This window comes from Rutilus rutilus, assembly GCF_951802725.1.
Source record: "Rutilus rutilus genome assembly, chromosome: 8".
NCBI classification, from domain to species: Eukaryota; Metazoa; Chordata; class Actinopteri; order Cypriniformes; family Leuciscidae; genus Rutilus; species Rutilus rutilus.
In genome coordinates, this window is record NC_140222.1 from 41,413,750 (window position 1) to 41,434,225 (window position 20,476).

Below are 20,476 nucleotides of genomic sequence, written 5' to 3' on the forward strand. Positions count from 1 at the left end.
GTTCATTCTCATGTTTCGCAGCACGTTTGAGCTTCAGCAAGAACCAGTGAGGTTCATTCTTGTTTTATACAGAACGTTTGAGCTTCAGCAAGAACCAATGAGGTTCATTCTCATGTTACGCATCACGTTTGAGCTTCAGCAAGAACCAATGAGGTTCATTCTTGTTTTATACAGAACGTTTGAGCTTCAGCAAGAACCAATGAGGTTCATTCTCATGTTACGCATCACGTTTGAGCTTCAGCAAGAACCAATGAGGTTCATTCACGTGTTACGCAGCACGTTTGAGCTTCAGCAAGAACCAATGAGGTTCATTCTTGTTTTATACAGAACGTTTGAGCTTCAGCAAGAACCAATGAGGTTCATTCTCATGTTACGCAGCACGTTTGAGCTTCAGCAAGAACCAGTGAGGTTCATTCTTGTTTTATACAGAACGTTTGAGCTTCAGCAAGAACCAATGAGGTTCATTCTCATGTTACGCATCACGTTTGAGCTTCAGCAAGAACCAATGAGGTTCATTCTCATGTTTCGCAGCACGTTTGAGCTTCAGCAAGAACCAGTGAGGTTCATTCTTGTTTTATACAGAACGTTTGAGCTTCAGCAAGAACCAATGAGGTTCATTCTCATGTTACGCATCACGTTTGAGCTTCAGCAAGAACCAATGAGGTTCATTCTCATGTTTCGCAGCACGTTTGAGCTTCAGCAAGAACCAGTGAGGTTCATTCTTGTTTTATACAGAACGTTTGAGCTTCAGCAAGAACCAATGAGGTTCATTCTCATGTTACGCATCACGTTTGAGCTTCAGCAAGAACCAATGAGGTTCATTCTCATGTTTCGCAGCACGTTTGAGCTTCAGCAAGAACCAGTGAGGTTCATTCTTGTTTTATACAGAACGTTTGAGCTTCAGCAAGAACCAATGAGGTTCATTCTCATGTTACGCATCACGTTTGAGCTTCAGCAAGAACCAATGAGGTTCATTCTCATGTTACGCATCACGTTTGAGCTTCAGCAAGAACCAGTGAGGTTCATTCTTGTTTTATACAGAACGTTTGAGCTTCAGCAAGAACCAATGAGGTTCATTCTCGTGTTACGCAGCACGTTTGTGCTTCAGCAAGAACCAATGAGGTTCATTCTCGTGTTACGCAGCACGTTTGAGCTTCAGCAAGAACCAATGAGGTTCATTCTTGTGTTACGCAGCACGTTTGAGCTTCAGCAAGAACCAATGAGGTTCATTCTCATGTTATGCATCACGTTTGAGCTTCAGCAAGAACCAATGAGGTTCATTCTCATGTTTCGCAGCACGTTTGAGCTTCAGCAAGAACCAGTGAGGTTCATTCTTGTTTTATACAGAACGTTTGAGCTTCAGCAAGAACCAATGAGGTTCATTCTCATGTTACGCATCACGTTTGAGCTTCAGCAAGAACCAATGAGGTTCATTCACGTGTTACGCAGCACGTTTGAGCTTCAGCAAGAACCAATGAGGTTCATTCTCATGTTATGCAGCACGTTTGAGCTTCAGCAAGAACCAGTGAGGTTCATTCTTGTTTTATACAGAACGTTTGAGCTTCAGCAAGAACCAATGAGGTTCATTCTCATGTTACGCATCACGTTTGAGCTTCAGCAAGAACCAATGAGGTTCATTCACGTGTTACGCAGCACGTTTGAGCTTCAGCAAGAACCAATGAGGTTCATTCTTGTTTTATACAGAACGTTTGAGCTTCAGCAAGAACCAATGAGGTTCATTCTCATGTTACGCAGCACGTTTGAGCTTCAGCAAGAACCAGTGAGGTTCATTCTTGTTTTATACAGAACGTTTGAGCTTCAGCAAGAACCAATGAGGTTCATTCTCATGTTACGCATCACGTTTGAGCTTCAGCAAGAACCAATGAGGTTCATTCTCATGTTTCGCAGCACGTTTGAGCTTCAGCAAGAACCAGTGAGGTTCATTCTTGTTTTATACAGAACGTTTGAGCTTCAGCAAGAACCAATGAGGTTCATTCTCATGTTACGCATCACGTTTGAGCTTCAGCAAGAACCAATGAGGTTCATTCTCATGTTTCGCAGCACGTTTGAGCTTCAGCAAGAACCAGTGAGGTTCATTCTTGTTTTATACAGAACGTTTGAGCTTCAGCAAGAACCAATGAGGTTCATTCTCATGTTACGCATCACGTTTGAGCTTCAGCAAGAACCAATGAGGTTCATTCTCATGTTTCGCAGCACGTTTGAGCTTCAGCAAGAACCAGTGAGGTTCATTCTTGTTTTATACAGAACGTTTGAGCTTCAGCAAGAACCAATGAGGTTCATTCTCATGTTACGCATCACGTTTGAGCTTCAGCAAGAACCAATGAGGTTCATTCTCATGTTTCGCAGCACGTTTGAGCTTCAGCAAGAACCAGTGAGGTTCATTCTTGTTTTATACAGAACGTTTGAGCTTCAGCAAGAACCAATGAGGTTCATTCTCATGTTATGCATCACGTTTGAGCTTCAGCAAGAACCAATGAGGTTCATTCTCATGTTTCGCAGCACGTTTGAGCTTCAGCAAGAACCAGTGAGGTTCATTCTTGTTTTATACAGAACGTTTGAGCTTCAGCAAGAACCAATGAGGTTCATTCTCATGTTACGCATCACGTTTGAGCTTCAGCAAGAACCAATGAGGTTCATTCTCATGTTACGCATCACGTTTGAGCTTCAGCAAGAATCAATGAGGTTCATTCTCATGTTATGCAGCACGTTTGAGCTTCTGCAAGAACCAATGAGGTTCATTCTCATGTTACGCATCACGTTTGAGCTTCAGCAAGAATCAATGAGGTTCATTCTCATGTTATGCAGCACGTTTGAGCTTCTGCAAGAACCAATGAGGTTCATTCTCATGTTATGCAGCACGTTTGAGCTTCTGCAAGAATCAATGAGGTTCATTCTCATGTTACGCATCACGTTTGAGCTTCTGCAAGAACCAATGAGGTTCATTCTCATGTTATGCAGCACGTTTGAGCTTCAGCAAGAACCAATGAGGTTCATTCTCATGTTACGCATCACGTTTGAGCTTCAGCAAGAATCAATGAGGTTCATTCTCATGTTATGCAGCACGTTTGAGCTTCTGCAAGAACCAATGAGGTTCATTCACGTGTTACGCATCACGTTTGAGCTTCAGCAAGAACCAATGAGGTTCATTCTCATGTTATGCAGCACGTTTGAGCTTCAGCAAGAACCAATGAGGTTCATTCTCATGTTACGCATCACGTTTGAGCTTCAGCAAGAACCAATGAGGTTCATTCTCATGTTATGCAGCACGTTTGAGCTTCTGCAAGAACCAATGAGGTTCATTCTCATGTTATGCAGCACGTTTGAGCTTCAGCAAGAACCAATGAGGTTCATTCTCATGTTACGCATCACGTTTGAGCTTCAGCAAGAACCAATGAGGTTCATTCTCATGTTATGCAGCACGTTTGAGCTTCAGCAAGAACCAATGAGGTTCATTCTCATGTTACGCATCACGTTTGAGCTTCAGCAAGAACCAATGAGGTTCATTCTCATGTTACGCATCACGTTTGAGCTTCAGCAAGAACCAATGAGGTTCATTCTCATGTTACGCAGCACGTTTGAGCTTCTGCAAGAACCAATGAGGTTCATTCTCGTTTTATACAGAACGTTTGAGCTTCAGCAAGAACCAATGAGGTTCATTCTCATGTTACGCATCACGTTTGAGCTTCAGCAAGAACCAATGAGGTTCATTCTCATGTTATGCAGCACGTTTGAGCTTCAGCAAGAACCAATGAGGTTCATTCTCATGTTACGCATCACGTTTGAGCTTCAGCAAGAACCAATGAGGTTCATTCTCATGTTACGCAGCACGTTTGAGCTTCTGCAAGAACCAATGAGGTTCATTCTCGTTTTATACAGAACGTTTGAGCTTCAGCAAGAACCAATGAGGTTCATTCTCATGTTACGCATCACGTTTGAGCTTCAGCAAGAACCAATGAGGTTCATTCTCATGTTATGCAGCACGTTTGAGCTTCAGCAAGAACCAATGAGGTTCATTCTCATGTTACGCATCACGTTTGAGCTTCAGCAAGAACCAATGAGGTTCATTCTCATGTTATGCAGCACGTTTGAGCTTCAGCAAGAACCAATGAGGTTCATTCTCATGTTTCGCAGCACGTTTGAGCTTCAGCAAGAACCAATGAGTTTCATTCTCATGTTTCGCAGCACATTTGAGCTTCAGCAGGAACCAATGAGTTTCATTCTCGTGTTACGCAGCACGTTTGAGGTTCAGCAAGAACCAATGAGGTTCATTCTCATGTTTCGCAGCACGTTTGAGCTTCAGCAAGAACCAATGAGGTTCATTCTTGTTTTATACAGAACGTTTGAGCTTCAGCAAGAACCAATGAGGTTCATTCTTGTTTTATACAGAACGTTTGAGCTTCAGCAGGAACCAATGAGGTTCATTCACGTGTTACGCAGCACGTTTGAGCTTCAGCAAGAACCAATGATGTTCATTCTCGTGTTACGCAGCACGTTTGAGCTTCAGCAAGAACCAATGAGGTTCATTCTCATGTTTCGCAGCACATTTGAGCTTCAGCAGGAACCAATGAGGTTCATTCTCATGTTTCGCAGCACGTTTGAGTTTCACAGCACGTTTGAGCTTCTGCAAGAACCAATGAGGTTCATTCTCATGTTTCGCAGCACGTTTGAGTTTCACAGCACGTTTGAGCTTCTGCAAGAACCAATGAGGTTCATTCTTGTTTTATACAGAACGTTTGAGCTTCAGCAAGAACCAATGAGGTTCATTCTCGTTTTATACAGAACGTTTGAGCTTCAGCAAGAACCAATGAGGTTCATTCTCATGTTACGCTGCACGTTTGAGCTTCAGCAGGAACCAATGAGGTTCATTCTCATGTTTCGCAGCACATTTGAGCTTCAGCAGGAACCAATGAGGTTCATTCTCATGTTATGCAGCACATTTGAGCTTCAGCAAGAACCAATGAGGTTCATTCTCATGTTTCGCAGCACGTTTGAGCTTCAGCAAGAACCAATGAGGTTCATTCTTGTTTTATACAGAACGTTTGAGCTTCAGCAAGAACCAATGAGGTTCATTCTCGTTTTATACAGAACGTTTGAGCTTCAGCAAGAACCAATGAGGTTCATTCTCATGTTACGCTGCACGTTTGAGCTTCAGCAGGAACCAATGAGGTTCATTCACGTGTTACGCAGCACGTTTGAGCTTCAGCAAGAACCAATGAGGTTCATTCTCATGTTTCGCAGCACGTTTGAGTTTCACAGCACATTTGAGCTTCAGCAAGAACCAATGAGGTTCATTCTCATGTTTCGCAGCACGTTTGAGCTTCAGCAAGAACCAATGAGGTTCATTCTTGTTTTATACAGAACGTTTGAGCTTCAGCAAGAACCAATGAGGTTCATTCTCATGTTACGCTGCACGTTTGAGCTTCAGCAGGAACCAATGAGGTTCATTCACGTGTTACGCAGCACGTTTGAGCTTCAGCAAGAACCAATGAGGTTCATTCTCATGTTACGCTGCACGTTTGAGCTTCAGCAAGAACCAATGAGGTTCATTCTCATGTTTCGCAGCACGTTTGAGCTTCAGCAAGAACCAATGAGGTTCATTCTTGTTTTATACAGAACGTTTGAGCTTCAGCAAGAACCAATGAGGTTCATTCTCATGTTACGCTGCACGTTTGAGCTTCAGCAGGAACCAATGAGGTTCATTCACGTGTTACGCAGCACGTTTGAGCTTCAGCAAGAACCAATGATGTTCATTCTCGTGTTACGCAGCACGTTTGAGCTTCAGCAAGAACCAATGAGGTTCATTCTCATGTTTCGCAGCACGTTTGAGCTTCAGCAAGAACCAATGAGGTTCATTCTCGTTTTATACAGAACGTTTGAGCTTCAGCAAGAACCAATGAGGTTCATTCTCATGTTTCGCAGCACGTTTGAGTTTCACAGCACGTTTGAGCTTCAGCAAGAACCAATGAGTTTCATTCTCATGTTTCGCAGCACGTTTGAGCTTCAGCAAGAACCAATGAGGTTCATTCTTGTTTTATACAGAACGTTTGAGCTTCAGCAAGAACCAATGAGGTTCATTCTCGTTTTATACAGAACGTTTGAGCTTCAGCAAGAACCAATGAGGTTCATTCTCATGTTACGCTGCACGTTTGAGCTTCAGCAGGAACCAATGAGGTTCATTCACGTGTTACGCAGCACGTTTGAGCTTCAGCAAGAACCAATGAGGTTCATTCACGTGTTACGCAGAACATTTGAGCTTCAGCAAGAACCAATGAGGTTCATTCTCATGTTACGCAGAACATTTGAGCTTCAGCAAGAACCAATGAGGTTCATTCTCGTGTTACGCAGCACGTTTGAGCTTCTGCAAGAACCAATGAGGTTCATTGACGTGTTACGCAGCACGTTTGAGCTTCAGCAGGAACCAATGAGGTTCATTCTTGTGCGTCAACCAAGTGTGGTTGAGCTCTATGTGTTCACTGATCAATGTTTATACGTGAATAAAAGTCTAAATTCAATCTGTTCATCATAAAAAGCGATTCTTTCTCTTCAAGCGACTTGGATTAAACTGCATGATTCATTCATTTTAAGATCACTTTATGAATGTTTTGGGTGAATAGACAGAAATCTTTCATTAAAGATTTAATTAAAAATATCTTCATTTGTGTTACGAAGATGAATGACGGTCTTATGGGTTTGGAACAACATGAGGGTACATACATTTTTCATTTTGGGGTGAACTAACCCATTAACTGGTGGAGGATTGTGCTTGCAATGGCAAGATCATGGGTTTGATTCCAATGTGATACACAAAGGGTGAATTCAGGTTGATTGGGACACTTTTACCATTGAGATGACTGGGAAAAAATGTCCCAATCAACCCGAATACATCCTACACTTAGTATGTATATATGTTGAATGTTCTGTAGGTCACTCCAAATAAATGCACCTGCCAAATATTGTTTTGCAAGTTCCTGTTATCTGTGACATGTTTTGGCGGTCTTATAGCCACCAGCTTTTCGAGTTTGAGCGCACAACCGTCTTCTGCTCAAGCTGAAAGCGTTTCGACACAAGTGCAGAATAATGCAGCCCAGCGCTCTGTTTGTTCCCACTTCTTTTTCGGTCTGCCACAGCCTGTAATTATCTACAGCTGAAAACAAGTGCATGCTGAAATGCCCATTGGGCCATAGAAATGGAATTATAGCCCGCGTCGCTTTCCTTTCTCTACAGAGAGAATGCTTCTTTTTGTGGCAGAGAATGTGTGTTTAGTTTAGTTTGAACTATTTTGGCAAGGAGGGGGCTCTCGGCAGGCCAGCCGCGCGCAACGTCTTTGTTAAACGTCTTGATGATGGAAAATTGATCAGGCTTGAATCAGAGGTTCAATATATGGTCTCCCTCAGTCTATTGTCTAGGTGAATTTGCACATGGTGAAGGGCCACAGGCAGGTTGCTATTAATATGACAGCCTACTCCATATCCAGCTATAATTTCTAATGAAATACCTAATCTCCATTATTTTGATCCAGGCGGGCGATAGCGTAGAAGAAAAGGAGAGAAGAGGGAGAAAAGGCTTTTCTTTGTGCTTTTCCGTACGAGAAATGGCAAACCGATCATTTTTGTCAAGTTCTTTTTTGAAGCCGACCGAAATGCTTGTGGATTGCCACAGTTTAAAAAGGCGCCCAGATAAAGCCATTCAAGGCGCTGAATGCAGACGCCATCTGTTTTTTTTCTTTCTATTTCCTCTTTTTTTTCTCCTTTTTCAATCCTTGTAATCAAATTTGAGCAAAATCAAATGGAAGGGGGAGTTTCAATGAAAGTACCTTTTGTTGGGCTGAAACGAGCAAGTAATTTACAAACTGCCCTTCCTTTGTGTGGGAGGCTAAAGGAAAAAAGAAATCAGTAGCTTTTAAAGCTAGGCCTCGCTGCGACTCCGCAGATAATGAAAGCCGTCTGTGTTGTGGGCTAGAGAGCATTTCAAAGGCAGGCCTGACTCAGGGTTACACTGCTAAAAAACCTGCGTGTGTTTGTTTTGTGGGGAGAGCAGATCCAGTCTTCAACGCAGTACGGACACGGGGTGAGTCGGCGAAGGAGGACACCTTCTTTCAGCTGGAAACCGCTACTGAACATGTGGGAATCTAAGAGGACTTGAGCCTACTTGCCTTCACAATCCGTACGGATGGAGCCGTTGCTACGTTTTCTCCCTGCCGCTTCACTGTGGAAGATTGCCGGAAGGTGAGTCCCTTGGGATTTCTTCTCCTGATGATTCCCGTCAGTCCGCGACTCGTCTGTGCCAAAATGTAAATGAGTTTTTTTAAGATAAGCAGTGATTTATGGCTGGGCACAGGAGTGTGGTGTGCGTTCACTTGGCTGTAGAGGGCAGAGCGGGTAATAGTCACACCGACTATCCCAAATGTCTTCTTCGGTAAACAAAAATGTTTAACAATTAGTATTAGAAAGTTTACTGGTTGTTGAGAGATCACATAATGTTTGTTCAATTTTTAAGTAGGACTGTTGTGTTTGGCTTAGTTTTTTTCATTTTGAGAATGAATTATAAATGAAGTTTTACTTGTTGCATTGAACAAGTCATCTTTGGGACTTGTGTTTATTACATATTTATATAATATTTATAACATAGTTTCTTTAAATGGCACCGAACAATGCTTAATGCTTATGCACACTATGCTTCATTGAACTTATGCATGACTTACCTTTTCATCTGCAAAAAAAAAAGTTTTCATTTATACCTACTTTTATTCTAATTAGCCAAGTTTCAAAGCTAGTTTCGCTCTCGCGCCTACTTTAACAATAGACAAACTGTGGCACATTTAAATGAGCCGGTATATTGAAATGTCAAAATTTGCACTGGAACAAAAAACAGGCAAAATTCAATCTGAGTCTGAATAGAATATTAAATAAGTCGACTCTCTACCGCCACCCAACCATAAGCAGCGCCCGCGTCAGGCCGCCCATGGGAGAGGCAGTCAGTCAGGCGGAGTGCATCATTTACTGCTCATTCTGTACATAATGCATTCTGGGATCATTCATGTGTGCATTATAGCAGGAATTATGCAATCTGTATTGATACAGGATTATAAAGCTTGGCCATTACCCCTCATTACCATGCTTAAAAAAAACATACTTTCTTATTCCGGGTTAAATGAACAAAACAAACAAACGTGTGGCAACTGTCTGTTGTCAAACCGAGTCACTAGTCAAATATATTGCTAACGTTTAATTTATTTTTCCAATACGTTAAAAGATAGAAAGTGTTTCAAGTATTTTAAGGTGCCACTAATAAAAGCTGATGAATTAGTGTTGCGTTCCTTAATGTGTGTAATCATATGTCACCCGTTGGTGTTTTACGCGACCAGCTGAGGTTTATCGGATAAATCTGTCTCAATTATGTGTCATGAACGCATCCCCCTCAGGGGCGTCAATACCAATGACTTAATGGGCTGCTAACGGAAGGGGGGTTGTGTGAGTGGATGGGCGGTACTGACCGCCAATTACAACCCAATGAGCCGCGGCCAGTCAACTGCTGGTGATCATAGCCCATTTACACACGACCCAGCGGCTCAAAACCTCTCTGGGTTTAACCGTCCGACCCTCCATTCTGATCCTGAAGCTTCCTAATGCTCATATGATAGTAGGTTAGTCTAATATTGGGCTAATCATGCAAATTATAATAGCTTTGGGTTTATTTGACATCAGTTGTTCTAGAGTAAATATGCAAAAATGTAGTGCAAAGTAATAGATTTGAATGGAATTTACATTTACTGTAGGTTAAATATGCTTTAGGCGGAAATATTGTTGTTTCACGCACTGGTCAATTTTAAGATTTTGGGCTATTTGGCTTTTGATAACGTGTTGTTTCAAACTAGTGGAAAGTTTCAGGCTTCTGTGTATATCTTTAAAGGCCGTTTTCACAAAATGAGTTCTTTCTCCATTTCAGCAGCACTTATATACACCAAACTTTACAGTTTTATTCCTATCTATATGCTGAAGGTTTTTACCGAAGGGTTTGTTCATTTATTATCCACCTGATTTTACACAGGGTTTTATTCCTAAAAATGTCGTTGAAATGTCTGTATTTTCTAATTTATGTGTGATAAAAACAGTTTTCCAAAAACTTTACCTCTATTATGTCAACAAACTGAAAGAAGAAAGTTGAACTTGGCTTTATCCAATGTTCAGATTTATGTTCTGGAAATGCATGCAAATTAGGGCATATTTAATCGAACAATGCCTCGTTTCCCTATTTAAGCGTTTTTTAACTTAAAAATGTTTGAAATTCTTAATGCAATCAATCAATTGGGGGAAGTGTGGCGATATCTATTATAGCTAAATATTCTTGTCATAAAAACAATGTCACAATACAAAAAATATTAGTGGTCCTAAAAATAAGCTTACTTTTTAAAAAGCAAAATAGTCTATTTTATTGTTTTCTTTTTAAAATTTTGGCCTTAAAACATGACTCTGTAATGTTTTCATCCCTACTATAGCGTTCCTCAGTTCTTTAAATACAGGTTTTAGTCCAAATGGACCAAAAATGATCCATGGCGATTTGCAGAAGCAATCAGAGGTGCCCGTGCGATTAGACTTAAATGCAGGAACATTGATGTAGGACTAATCTTAGACCACTTTGTCTCTCTCAGAGCTCTCTGGGCAAGGTGTCTCGAGCACCTACTTGCCTTAAAACCAGAAATTAAAACGATTTATAGACAAACCCTAGCAAAGAGGACCCTAACCCTATATTTAAGCCCAGAAGTAGCTCTTCCACACGGAAAGCTGTAATTAATAGGGCCAAAGACCCTACTGAAGTCTCACCTCTCCGTAATCTTCGAATGTAAATGAGGGGTTTAGCGCTGATATTACCGGACGTTCAGGAGAAACTGCAGAATTAGGACCTCAATCTTGGTTTTTCAGCAGACGTCAGGTTCACCTGAGACGGGAACTACAGAAACGGTGATAGTGAACAGTTAGCAGGCTAATGCGTAGGCTAATACACGTTTGCTACGGAAGCTTAATATTAAATTTACTGATGCTAGCAGTTAAAATGTATCTGCCTTGCACAAAAAAATTGTCTATTCCAATTTTGCACCTGTGATGTTTCATTAGCGCTGTGTGAAATACGATTTTAACCTACTTGAGGCAGCATGGCATTGCTAAAATTGCAAACAGAACCGTAAGACATGCTGGGCTGACCCTGCCACGCGCTAAAGTCTCAGCCGCTCGACTGCAAATGGACTTTCAAGGCTGCTCTTGTCATGAAGTAGGCTTTAAGATGGGTGCATTCTGTATGGCACACATTGGTAAAGCTGTTCAGTTTTTATTGCTGCAGCGTTTTCCCTGGGGAAAAAAAGGCACACATGAAATTGACCCTGTTTATTTATTTAATGCATGTTCCTGCATGTCTTATTTCCAATTATACTTCAGCGCACATACAAAACGACTTGCCCCCCCCTCCCCTCCAACCACCTGTTTTGACCATTATTCGTGATTCAGTTGACGGATACAATAAAGTGCCACCCTACATTTTTTTCTTATTTAAAGTTTCACTCAGAAAACTGCATCAGATTATGAAATTGAATTGACTTGAGAAGAATGTTTTACATTCACAAACCTTAATTTGTAATCGTTTTGGTAGAAAAAGATACAAGTAACGTTTAAGACTAAATCGATATAGGCCAACTTGTTCCCGTACTTTGCATTCACAACACAAAATGAACTTTTCTCGCTACTTTTGACTTTTTATACTTATTATTACTACTAATACTATTTATGTATGTAACCAAATGCAACTAGCATGTTACTTATATGTATGTCTTTGAACATTAAATGAAACAAAAACTATCTTATGCTAGCAGAGGCTGCATTTATTTGATCAAAAATACAGTAACAACAGTAATAATGTAAAAAGTAACTGTTTTCTATGTGACTATATAGTCAAATGTAATTTATTCCCGTTTTTTTATTCTGATTTGATGCTCAAGAAACATTTCTGATTATTATAAATGTTGAAGACAGTTGTGATGCTGTACGTATTTTTGTGGAAACCGTGATAATTATTGTTTTCAGGGTTATTTGATTAATATAAAGTTCTAAAGAGCAACCAATTTGAAATATTTTGTTACATTTAAAATGTCTTTTTTTAAATATCCTTGCTAAATAAAAGTATTAATTTCTTTTTAAAAAGCATCTGCAACATGCAAATAAATAAATATATTCAGTAGTCATTATTGTTAATGTTGATTTCATCATTGCATTTCATCCATGCAGCTTCTGACTGGCCATTATGACTGAAGTGTGACATCATCAGTGATGTATGTGGCTCCTCCCCCTTCAATATCACATTGCATCATTTTCATGAGTGATGTCATCATGCGCTGTTTTAAAGTCTCAAAAAGCATTTGCTGATGCAAAGATGCATTTTGTGAGAGCTAGATGCTGTTATTATATAAAACATTAATTAAATATCAAAGGTTAGATGCGTCCTGTCCTTGCATGATGAATATACACCATGATGGCTGTCATTTTGCCCAAAAAAAAGAGTAAGTAATGTGCAGTAATGACACACACGAAACACTTTCCTTCCATTTTCCTTGCAGCGTTTTCTGAGGATTGCTCTCGGCTGCCATTAAGAGGAACCATGCGGAGAGCAGATGTGAAAAACGGCAAAATATCTGATAAACAGAAGTGCATTTATTGTGGCAGTTGTTAAATAATAATGTTGATTATATGTTGGCAGAACACAGATGTGGTGATTGTCTGTCATGGATGTGACAGTTAGAATAGAAAATGACATTTTTAGGGAGATGTTGCAGTTTTCTGCGGGATGCACTTTGTTCTCGACCTTTCCAATCAGAACTGTGAGACGTTAATGTAATATAATCTTTAGGCATCAACAAAGTTTCTAAAACTGAGATTTTAGACGCAAGAATTTAGTGCTGTCACGCTGATGTTTATGCAGGAACACAAACAACAGCAAATAAAACAGCGGGACAAATTGGTATGGAAATGCAATTTATAGTATAATGCGATAAACACATATAGATTCACAATTTAATTGAATAAGTGATCAACAAATAAGTAAAATAAGTACTTTCATGCTAATGTGAAGAAAAAAAACAGTAAGACAAAAAAAGCTAAACTTACAAAAAACTTTTTTTTTAATTGTTAGGATAAATATGTTATTTGTAAGTGTATGCATGTATCTGTGTGTGTGTTGTGTAAAAATCTATCTATCTATCTATCTATCTATCTATCTATCTATCTATCTATCTATCTATCTATCTATCTATCTATCTGTCTTTCTGTCTACCTATCTATCTGTCTGTCTGTCTGTCTGTCTGTCTATCTATCTATCTATCTGTCTGTCTGTCTGTCTTTCTGTCTACCTATCTATCTGTCTGTCTGTCTGTCTGTCTGTCTGTCTGTCTATCTATCTATCTATCTATCTGTCTGTCTGTCTGTCTTTCTGTCTACCTATCTATCTGTCTGTCTGTCTGTCTATCTATCTATCTATCTATCTATCTATCTATCTATCTATCTATCTATCTATCTATCTGTCTGTCTGTCTGTCTTTCTGTCTACCTATCTATCTATCTGTCTGTCTGTCTGTCTGTCTGTCTGTCTGTCTGTCTGTCTGTCTATCTATCTATCTATCTATCTATCTATCTATCTATCTGTCTGTCTGTCTGTCTGTCTGTCTGTCTATCTATCTATCTAGCAGTCTGTCTGTCTGTCTGTCTGTCTGTCTGTCTGTCTGTCTGTCTGTCTGTCTACCTATCTATCTGTCTGTCTGTCTGTCTGTCTGTCTAAGTTTATTCAGCGTTGGAGTGAAATGTAAACGGGTCATCTATTGCACACTGCCTGTGAGTGCAGTGATATACTTGTGTATAATACACCTATAGTAAAGTAGCCATCAATATAGAGTCCACTCACAGCACACTCTTGTTTCTCCTCATGGGTAATTTGGTGTGTATCTGTCTGGCCTCTCTCAGAGCCATTTGCCCCGCTGTAAGCACTCTTCTCCGAACCCTCCCCATCCACATATGTAATTGCACATCTTTCACCAATTAATGTCAAGCCTCTATCAGCATGTGATTGAAATGAAAGGGCCGAGGAGAGGGATCGATCCGAGCGGCCCGCAGCGCCTTTAAATGGACTGCACCAATCACGCGCCAGTCAATCTCCAAATCAACCCGACTCCAGCAGAGAGGAAGTGTCAGGTCTCTCTCTCTCTCTCTCTCTCTCTCTCTTTCTCTCTCTCTCTCTCCCTCTCCCTCTCACCACCCCCCCCCCCCCCCCCCCTGACTGTGAGCGGAAGGGAATACTAACTTACTATTAACAAAATACTGTATTTTTTACTTATATTGTTCAATTCAATTCACATTGTATTTGTATAGCGCTTTTCACAATACACATCATTTCAAAGCAGCTTCACAGAAAATGCACGAGTCCACATTACAATTTACAGTGATCTGCTATCAGAGGTATAACTGTCTAAGTCATGTATTTCAGAAATTTACATATACAAAATCACAGTTAACGAATATAATATAAATAGCGAATTTAACCATTTAATGCTCATATAATGAATATTTTGTGTCAAAAATATTACGCAATATTGTGTAAAAAAGAACACATTTTGTGATGATAAACATTTCCAACAGTATTATGCTACTCGTCACGTAACGTACTGTAAATAGCGTTCGGTTATTATCTTAAAAATACGTTATTTTAAGGTAAGACACTACAGGTAATTATTCGGGGTAAAAATTAAGCTAATAGATATCACTATACTTCAGCTTATTAATCACAGTACAGTAAGACAATTGTTTTGTATTACTAATTTATGTATCATTGACTTTTCTGAAAAGTTATGTTAAAATATGCATTTAACACATTATCTAATTAAATATGTACTAATTTGCATACATTTCCAGAACATAAATCTGAACATTAGATAAAGCCAGTTTCAAAATTCATGTTTTAGTTTGTTGACATATTAGAGTTAAAGTTTCTAAAAAGATCTCTTTATCATTTCACAAATAGCCAGAAAAAAAAATGCATTACAGCATTTATTTTAAGGAATAAAATGTCATACAAATCAGGTGAATGATGTACAGTAAGAACAAACCCTTCTGTAAAAACCTTCAGAATATAGATATGAATAAAACTGTAAATTTTGGTGTATTTGAGTGCTACTGAAGTGGAGAACAAAACTCATTTAGAAAAAAACAGCCTTTAAAGATATACATTAAACCTGAAATCTACAGACGCATAATAAATGGATGTTTTATTTTCACTAGGCTGAAAGAAGACATGTAATGAAAGCAAAATAGACCATAATCTCATAAATGACCAGTGCAATAGTTTTGCCTTAACTATTAAATATCCTAAATTTTGGCAGTACAATTAAATAATTTGGAGTACAAAAGGTTGCACATCATATATATGATATTACTTATCTTTTATTCATCACACTGGAAAAGAAAGGTCATGTTGAGCCCATTGCATTGTGGGATACAGTATAGTTTGTACGTTTATTACATTGTATGTGATTTTTTTTTTGTTGTAATGAAACTTTTTTTTTTTTTCTCAGCACATTTTTTTGACTGTGATATTTTGTCAAATGGTAGAAAACCTTTAGCAATAAGCAACACAGTCAGAAACACAGGACTTTCAGGGCTTTATGATGTATTTTGACTGCTCTAATTAATGAAGCTGAGTAATTAGCCATGATGCAAATTAGTATGTAGGCAGTGCCCCCTACAGTATAGATGCAAATCTGACATATTCTAGTGTACAAATAAACAATATGTGTATGAAACTACAACAGTTTGATGTTTTATAAATCATATATATCACTTAATTTCACTTAATATATAATGATAAGTAACATTTTAGCTGATTTTTAACTTTTAATTTAATTTTAAATGACACAATTAGTAGAAATTATATTTTGGTAGGAATGTAAAAACTTTACAATTAGGTCCCATTAGTTAACTTTAGTTAATGCATTAACTAACGTAATCATTTTTTACTGTATTTAATACTATTTTTTAATGTCAGTTGATAAAAATACAACTGTCCGTTGTTAGTTCATGTTCAGGTCCGTTAAATAATAATAATAATGTATTAGTAAATGTTGAACTGAGATGAACAACTGTTAAATGTTTTGCCGTGCATCTTTCAGCATTTGACTAAAAACAGAATTTGCTATTTTACAAATACATTTTCATAGTGAGACAATAATTAATTATAAACGATCGGTTCATTTACATTTCTAAATAGCATTTTGTTTCCCTGGCATCCCGTCTGCAGTGACTTGTTCATCTGGTGTTGATAAGATGAGCTTTTACTCCAATAGATGGCAACAAAACACTAGCCTGCAGTAACACTCGGCCATATAGAGATCCTGCCGCGCACGCTCATCACTGAAGTATGATTCATGTCTAACCTACATCAATGCAGTAATTACATCAAACATAATTCCTTCAGTGTAAGCGCTTCATTAGAAGAACTCTGCTGAAACTGAGCGCTTGATAATCCTCACAGGAGATAAACCTGAAGTGTAAGAGCAATTAATGAAGGAAGAAGAGAGATAGTGCCTCAAAATCATATGTGGAACACTGTTTTTTTTTTTTACTGTAATGTTTGTTGTTTTTAATTTAAGGAAAATGTTCAAGATCTATATATTGAATATTATTGGAGTATGTTACAAGAAGTAACACTTTACAATAAGGCTTCATTACTTAACATCGTTACAGTATTTATGAATCTTTGTTAATGCTAGTTAATAAAACATACAACTATTGTTAGTTCATGTTAATTCAGGTCTATTAAATAAAATGAACTGATACAACTTCTGATTTTAATTATGTATTAGTAAATGTTGAAATTAACAATAACTAACACGTTATTTTACAGTGTTACATATGTTGCATACTGTAGTAATAACATGCAATTAATGAATATTACTCAGTACTTAACGTATAATTACACCTTAAAATTAATTGTAACCATATTTTTCATAGTTCATGATAACTAATGGCAACAAAAGTGTTACATTCATTTAATTCAATGCGTTCCTTTGTAACTGTTTATGAAATTTACCAGCTATTGTTTTTACACCCATTTCTGTCTGTGTGCTTTCTAATCTCACTATTAATTCTTTAAATACTACATTAGAGCTTTTATTAATATAGCATTATTTGTGAATTATTATTGTAGTGCTTTAGAATTAAAAATCAAATATTGATAATACAATCACACACATAAATGAACTGATCGTTTTGATAAATGTTTTATTTTTGAATGAAGCATTGCTTGAACACACACACACACACACACACACACACACACAAAAAAAAGCCCTTCACAAATGTTGTCTTTTCTCCCCGTGGCTCTAAAACTAATGAGTTTTGTCTTTAATTTTTCTCTTTTCTCTTTTCTCCGGTTTTGCCGAAGTGTCTAATGTAATTGAACTCTAATGCATTAGGGATGGTGATTGAAATGCCAAGGACACGTATAATTTCCCTCTTTGTGCTCTCGGCCCCTGCGAGTGCTCTCGGCCCCGGGGCCCCTCTACCTTACGGCACCGCTGACAATCAGCCCTCGTCACTGTAATTAAATGATGGTTTATAAAGTGTGAGAAGCCACTATGACCAAAAGCAAATAGGTGCTTATCGGCGAGCTGCTGAACAACCCTAATTTTCTCCAGTAGCAATTTCCATCTGTTATCTGGGCTGGGAATCGGCCCCTTTTAGCCCTGCACTCTGTTTCTCCAGCGAGCGCTCGCTTCCCGCTGCTGTGTGTGTGTGTGTTTGTGGAAATATACACACATTTTGCCTTTGACAGAATGACATTTTAACAGCAACGTACACTTGTCTTCACTTCCCTCGGCGGAGTGACATTTCAAAGACATTGAAAATGAAATATTTTGAGGAGAGGCAATTATCTGTGTGTTTTTTTATGTGTTTTGTTTGTTTGTTGACATGCAAGTGGCGTGATTTTTTTTTTTTTTTCTTCTTTTTATGCATTTTCTCTGTACTGGGAATTTTTCATACAGCCATGATATCTGTAACTGCACGCGTGTACAGTAAGCTTTTAATAGAGTTACGGTGCGGCTCAGAGGGTAAAAACAGTAATATTGTGGTGTGGCTTTCTGCTTTTGAAACGGCCAACTTTCCTCTGTAATCTTCAAACATTGTATAGAACAATTGGAGAAATAATTCACCCTCTCAATTTTTTTGCACCTTGAAAATAATTGGAACACAAACACCTATATTAACTTTATATTGTATTAATAATGATCTATTCTATATTATTCTATTCTATTCTATTCTGTTCTGTTCTGTTCTGTTCTATTCTATTCTATTCTATTCTATTCTATTCTATTCTATTCTATTCTATTCTATTCTATTCTATTCTATTCTATTCTATTCTATTCTGTTCTATTCTATTCTATTCTATTCTATTCTATTCTATTGTTCTATTCTGTTCTGTTCTGTTCTATTCTGTTCTGTTCTGTTCTGTTCTGTTCTGTTCTGTTCTATTCTGTTCTGTTCTGTTCTGTTCTGTTCTGTTCTGTTCTGTTCTATTCTGTTCTATTCTATTCTATTAAAAATTATATTCTATTCTAAAGAATTGGAACACATAAGCCTATATTAACTTTATATTGTATTAATAATGATCTATTCTATTCTGTTCAATTCTATTCTATTATAAATTCTATTCTATTCTATTCTATTCTATTCTATTCTATTCTATTCTATTCTATTCTATTCTAAAGAATTGGAACACAAAAGCCTATATTAACTTATATTGTATTAATAATGATCTATTCTGTTCTGTTCTGTTCTTTTCTATTCTATTCTGTTCTGTTCTATTCTATTATGTTCTATTCTGTTCTATTCTATTCTATTATGAAGAATTAGAACACAAAAGCCTATATTAACTTTATATTGTATTAATAATGATCTATTTTGTTCTATTCTATTCTATTATAAATTATATTCTGTTCTAAAGAATTGGAACACAAAAGCCTATATTAACTTATATTGTATTAATAATGATCTATTCTATTTTGTTCTGTTCTGTACTATTCTATTCTATTCTATTCTATTCTTTTATAAATTCTATTCTATTCTATTCTAAAGAATTGGAACACAAAGGCCTATATTAACTTTATATTGTATTAATAATGAAATATTCTATTCTATTCTGTTCTATTCTATTATAAATTCTATTCTATTCTATTCTATTCTAAAGAATTGGAACACAAAAGCCTATATTAACTTATATTGTATTAATAATGATCTATTCTGTTCTGTTCTTTTCTATTCTAAAGAATTGGAACACAAAAGCCTATATTAACTTTATATTGTATTAATAATGATATATTCTATTCTGTTCTATACTGTTCTATTCTATTATAAATTCTATTCTATTCTATTCTAAAGAATTGGAACACAAAAGCCTATATTAACTTATATTGTATTAATAATGATCTATTCTATTCTATTCTATTCTATTCTATTCTATTCTATTCTATTCTATTCTATTCTATTCTATTCTGTTCTATTCTGTTCTATTCTGCATTTAAAACAAGAAAAACAAACCAAAAAACAATTTAGTTAAAAAAAACGAAATTAATTCAAATGATTGCATATGTTTGATACGGATTATCTTTACATCATGTTGCATTTCAAACATAAAATATGAGTTGGTTTTTATTCATTACAGTGCTTAAGATTTTGAAATTACATAACGAATTTGGAATCTTTATAAAGAATGCTGTTTTCGCATAAACCGAGTTATATTAGATTATCATAAATACATGAATATTACATATTAAATGTTATTTTTGTCTGTTTTTTATATTAATAAACACATTGCTCGCTTTAACATTATTGATATGTCAGAGAATGACAACTGTAAAGACAATGGGCGAGAATGAAAGGAACATTTTGGGGGGGGGGAAATTGTAGATTTTTGGTAACATTTTTGTATTTTTTGGTAATATTTGGTCGATTTTTGTAAAATTAAGCATTTGTTTGTTAAACGTTAATATATGTTTAAATTAATATATGAAATGTTTGAATATTTGGTTTAATTTTGCACCTAAAATGGGTTTATGTTTGTTTGTTGACATGCAAGAACCATTCTTTTTTATGCATTTTCTCTGACTGGTAATTTTTCATACAGCCATGATATCTGTAACTCCACGCGTACAGTAAGCTTTTAATAGAGTTACGGTGCGGCTCAGAGGGTAAAAACAGTAATATTGTAAGAATATTACAGCTCACGGTGTGGGTTTCTGCTTTTGAAACGGCCAACTTTCCTCTGTAATCTTCAAATGTTTTATGGAATAATAGGAGAAATCATTCAGCCTCTCAAGTTTTTGCACCTTGAAAAGAATCATCCGCTCGTGGTATTGCAACACAAAGCCTAAC

The 20,476-nt window shown here is 37.2% G+C and overlaps 1 long non-coding RNA gene across 1 annotated transcript in view; it reads left to right on the forward strand.

Moving 5' to 3' along the window:
- The window catches only part of LOC311296054, a 148,309-nt gene that overhangs the window by 13,851 nt on the left and 113,982 nt on the right, over positions 1-20,476 (forward strand). Inside the window, exon 2 of the long non-coding RNA XR_014628467.1 lies at positions 8,059-8,246. This is a non-coding gene — a long non-coding RNA (uncharacterized lncRNA). The remainder of the gene's footprint in view (positions 1-8,058; positions 8,247-20,476) is intronic.